Raw genomic sequence first — 5,705 nt, forward strand, 5'->3', positions numbered from 1 at the left:
CCATGCTCGAGTGGTGTTTCAGCTTCCTAAGTATCTACTGTGTTCTTTTGTTGTGAAACTAAAACAGAACCATTTAGATATGTATATCAAAATTCAGATGTCTAGAACTTACAAACTAATATGTAGCCTTAAACTCTGCTTTTAAAAACATATACATACCCTGCCTCTAAGAAGCTTTGCAGGTGTGACTGCTGTTGTCACATTTGCTTCTGAAGGTGGCAGAGAGGAGAGAGGCTATGTCTGTGCTCAAAGTTCTGACCTATCTGAATGATTAATAACCTAACACTCCCTGAAAAAAGACAAGAGGGAGACAAACACCAGACTGGTGCCATGGGGTCTGGTCATGGAGCTAGCCTGAGATGACCACCAGTCCAGGTCCTCACAGGCCCAGACAGGCTCCCAGGACAAGGTACAAAGCTGCAGATTAGAAGCCTGTCTGTGACCTCAGGCCCCCTAGGAAGTAATGTGCACAAGACAGTGGCCTCACATGGGGACATAAGGGTAAGGCAGTGGAGCAATGAACCTGAGATGACCACCATACCGGTACCATGGGGCCTGGTTATTGAGCTAGCCTGAGATGAACACCAGGCTGGCACCATAATGCATGATCAGGGCATAGCACTCCTGAGACTACTTGTGAGAATAGCCCAGACAATCAGAGACCCTGGGCATCACTAAAAGTAGCAAGCAAGTGGTGGAGAAAGGGAAGAGAAACAGAAGAATGTGGGCACAATGAGGAGAGGCAGATCAGGAAAGTGGAGGGCAGTGAGGAACGGTCTAAAGTGAGTAGCTGGTGATGCCACCTGGGATTATGGTGGGGTCCTGGCATGTGCTACCACTGGGGGCCATATATGGATATGTGGCTTTGCAGCATCAGGGGTCTGTTACCAGCAAAGACTAAGTGGACAGTTCCTGGCCTTGTCTGCCACCTGAGGACACCTGGGCATCATGGAATATTTGGCAGTGGAAACATGAGACAAGGAGAGTTGACTCCACTCTAAGTCACAGGCAGTACACAGGAGAGAAAGCTCACATATTGCAGGGGGTCTCAGGAAAACTAGCCTTAAGAATATGAGTGTAGGATAGCTGTCATTACCACTCATCCTCCTTGGAGTGGCCTGGACAAGGGAGACACACCTTCCTCCCCTATCACTGCTTACCACCTGCCACCTGTGGCAGGTGGGAGATCTGGCCCTGGTGTCATAAGAGCATGAGAGCAGGCTCTGCCCCTCACCTGTGCACACAGTAGAACGGACCCTAGTGGCAGGGACATGGGTTTACTGACTCCAATGGAGTGAGCTTGGGAGAACTAGCCACACAACTTTTCTGCGCTGTGGTGAAATGAGCAAGGGAAAGATATTCTCACATTGTGCCCCTTGTCACATACCAAAGTCAGGAAAATTGGTCTGAGGTAATCAGAGGAAGAGCTGCTCCTACTTCCAACTTGATGCAGCACTCAGGAGAATAATTCCTGCTCCTCACCAGAGCAGCACGGTTAAGCCCTGGATGTGGGGGTCGATGGTGAGCAGTCCATGCCATGGTCTGCCCGGCTTAGGTACCTCTTGAATTAGCCCACTGTGGGAGGAACGGCAGGCCACACTGAGGGTGGCCACTTCCACATAAAGGAAAAGCAGCGACTAATGCAACCATAGAGGCAATTTCAACATGAAGGACAAACTGAAGCCTGCCTGAGAGCCTAGACAGAGGTTGGTGACACAGTCAGTGACAGCCAATTGGGAACTACCACTTGTAGGACATGCTTGCTTGGGACCAATGGGATGTGGTAGAGGATATAAAGGGTGCAACCCAAGAATTAATAAATTAGCTTGTTGCCTCATTCTCAAGTGCTCCCAGAGTGTGAGTCATTGAATCTGTGCCACCTCATCCCTAACCCCCAAGGGCCAGTACAGTTGAGCAGCAGACAATCCAGGGTGCAAAGGAACAGCCCACCCCAACATTTGCTCCATTGATGAACTGCTGGAGTGCATTAAGGGACTGGTCCTTCAGATCCTACAGGATCTCTGTGACAAAGAGGACCAACAGGATATCTGAGAGGAATTCCAGTGAGGATCCAGTACTGATAGTGGAGCAGAAACCAGAGGCCACAAACCGGACCAATGAGTCACTGCAATTAACATTTGCAAGCAAAGAAATGCAGACTAAAGGAAATACTATGGTGCACATGGGAACACACTACAGCTTCTACAATGAGATTTTTTTCTCTGTTGTGAGGGAGTTGGTAAAGATGGGGAGCAGATACAAGGGGAGGAAGAGATGATTAGGACTGAGGAAATTCACCAAGAACCAATAAAAAGTATATATATATATATAACACACATATATATATATAACACATACATATATATATATATATATATATATATATATATATATATATGTTTATATACACATATACATACAACACAGGAAGTGGTGCTTACCTGTGGAATGGATCTCAAGTTGGGCCATTTACTGGTTGACCATTCCCTCCATCTCTGCTCTATCCTCCATGCATGCTTTCTTGTACAGAGGATAAATATTGAGTTTTAAGTTTTGCAGGTGAGTTGGTGTCTCTTTAACTCCACTGGGCTTACTGCCTGGCTACAGTAGGTGGCCTCTTCAGGTTTCAAATCCCCAAAGTAGTGATGCACAACTAAGGTCACTTCCATTGAGTCTCGGGTACCTCCCTTATCCCAGGTCTCTGTCTCATCCCGGAGATGGCCCCTAGTTCTTCACCCCCACCAGTTGTAGATTTTTATCCATTTTCATGGCCATATAGCCATCTCTCCTGTCATTACCCACAGCTGATCTTGAATCCCCATTCCCTTCCCCACTCACTTCTCAGTTCACTTTCTCCATCTTTCTCTTATTACTATTTTATTTCCCCTTCTATGTGAGATCTAAGCTTCGTCACTTGAGCTTCCTGCACTATTAATAATACACTGTTACATTTGCAGACAGGACATGGTTGTCCTTTGAGAGGCTCCACCTAGTAGATGACTTGGACAGATACGAACACCCACAGCCAAACAGTGGATGTAGCTTGGGAACTCTTATGGAAGAATAGGAAAAAGGATTGTGGGTGCCAAAGGGGATTAAAATCTTCACAGGAAGACCAACAGAGTCAACTAACCAGGACCCTTGGTGCTTTCAAAGACTGAACCACCAACCAAAGGACATACACAGGTACACCTAGACCTCCTCATAGTTATTAACAGACGTGCATCTTGGTCTTCATGTGTGTCTAGGGCAACTGGAATGGGGGCTATTTCAAAAGCCTGTTCATGGGATGTGTTCTTCTATCTGGACTGCCTGTCTAGCCTCATTAGGGAGGAAGCACCTAGCCTTGCAGAGACTTGAAGTGTCAAAGTGAAGGGATACCCAGGGGTGGCCCTGTCCACTCAGAGGAGAAGGGGAGTGGGAATAGGAGAGGGATTGTGGGGGGAGAGACCATGTGGAAGCCAGTGAGAAATATGTAAAGTGAATAAAAGAAAAATAAATTAAATTTTAAAAATTCTATTTTTATTAATAGTTCAATAGAGAAATTGAGATTTTTTTTTTTTTTTTTTTGGTTTTTCGAGACAGGGTTTCTCTTTATAGCTCTGGCTGTCCTGGAGCTCATTTTGTAGACCAGGCTGGCCTCGAACTCAGAAATCCGCCTGCCTCTGCCTCCCGAGTGCTGGGATTAAAGGCGTGCGCCACCACGCCCGGCTGAGAATTTTTTTGGTATACATTTTTCTTATCTTTAATTTTTAAACAGTATGGGCTTGGAGTTCCAAGAACATATTTTTCAGTACCATCAATGTGGCTATCTATGATAACTTTAGCATAATATTAAAACCAGGAAGTCAACATTGGTGGAATATGCATTTATTCTTTACATTTCTTAAGTCATTACTTTATTTTTTTAATTTTTTATTAAATATTTTCTTCATTTGCATTTCAAATGCTATCCCAAAAGTCCCCTATACACTCACCCTACCCTGATCCCCTACCCACCCACTCCCACTTCTTGGCCCTGGTGTTCCCCTGTGCTGGGGCATATAAAGTTTGCTAGACCAAGGGGCCTCTCTTCCCAATGATGACTGACTAGGCCATCTTCTGCTACATATGCAGCTAGAGACATGAGCTCTGAGGATACTGGTTAGTTCATATTGCTGTTCCACCTATAGGGTTGCAGACCCTCCATTGGGGGCCCTGTATTCCATCCTATAGATGACTGTGAACATCCACCTCTGTATTTGCCAGGCACTGGCATAGCCTCACAAGAGACAGCTATATCAGGGTCCCTTCAGCAAAAACTTGCTGGCATATGCGATAGTGTCTGGGTTTGGTGGCTGATTATGCGATGGATCCCCGGGTGGGATAGTCTCTGGATGATCTATCCTTTTGTCTTAGCTCCAAGCTTGTCTCTGCAACTCCTTCAATGGGTATTTTGTTCCCTATTCTAGGGAAGAATGAAGTATCCACGCATTGGTCTTCCTTCTTCTTTGTTTTCTTGTGTTTTGCAAATTGTATCTTGGGTATTCTAGGTTTCTGATATCCACTTATCAGTGAGTGCACATCAAGTGATTTGTTTTGTGATTGGGTTACCTCATTCAGGATGATACCAATTGACAATAAAATGTATAGTGTGAAGCTTTGGATTGTCCATGCGCTGTAAATGAACAAGCCTAGTTACCATGTGCATTACTTCAGTTCTCATGTTGATGGTAAAACACTATTTCAAAAATAAAATATATCACTAACTATAGCTATCATGCAAAATGCATCTCTTGTACTTATTCCTTGTAGCTGTAACTTTGCACTGACACCCCTTTGCTCCCATCCATCTTAGGACATTATTTTATTTGTTCCTTCTATGAGATCAGTTTTCTTATATTCTACACAGAAATAAGACCATGTGGGATTTGCCCTTTGTGGCGAAATAACCTGCAGATCTCCTACTAAAATCTATACTCATCTAAGACAGCAGCAATCTAATCAATGGCCGCCATATTAGCTTACTATCATGAAACAACAGCACCAGCACAGGAATTAAGGAGTGTGTAAGCCAAAGGAAGTTAAGACAGGTTTATTATACATAAAGAAAAAGGAGGGGTAATTTGGGGGAAATGTTTAATGAAGTACAGGAGAGTTTGGTTGGAGTTGTTTGTTGTCAAGTAGGAAAGCTAATTTGAGGTTGACTGGCTTACTAATTTCTCCCTAGGAGTGGACAAAGCAAGTTGGTCTAACTGATCAATGGAAAGAAGCAACAGCCATTTCTAGTAGCCAAGTGAGTGTATGACATTGTTTTCTGAGTGTGGGGCCACCATAGAAGCAGAGGATTTTAATGTTCTGCTCGGTTGTAAGGTGCCAGGCTGGTTAGTAGCAGTTAGGCCAATATTTTCCTTGGTAGCTGTATTTTGCCATAAGCACTAGCTGCTTATACTTTTAATCAAGAAAGGTAATTAATAGTGGTTTAAAATAGAATGAGTATGAACATAGAGTAGGTATGGTATGAATTATAAAACTATATAACAAAGAATTAAAAAAATCCCTAACAGATTAGTACCTCTGTCTTTGGGGGAAAAGTAAATATTTATGAATCTAAAGTAAGGGAGCCTGATGTCATTCTTTCCTAATTATTTGAAAATCAGCAATATTTATATCTCCAAAAGAAACTATTAAAAATGAAAGAAAAAAAAAAAACCAAGGGAAATCAT

General features: G+C 43.5%; 1 non-coding gene across 1 annotated transcript; it reads left to right on the forward strand.

Annotated features, from left to right (window-relative positions):
* The first annotated feature begins 159 nt into the window (after positions 1 to 159).
* On the forward strand, positions 160 to 287 carry LOC115031211. Its single transcript, XR_003836830.1, has one exon. It is a non-coding gene; the product is annotated as a small nucleolar RNA SNORA17 (small nucleolar RNA).
* The last annotated feature ends 5,418 nt before the right edge of the window (positions 288 to 5,705 follow it).

This window comes from Mus caroli, chromosome 5 (genome assembly GCF_900094665.2).
Source record: "Mus caroli chromosome 5, CAROLI_EIJ_v1.1, whole genome shotgun sequence".
NCBI classification, from domain to species: Eukaryota; Metazoa; Chordata; class Mammalia; order Rodentia; family Muridae; genus Mus; species Mus caroli.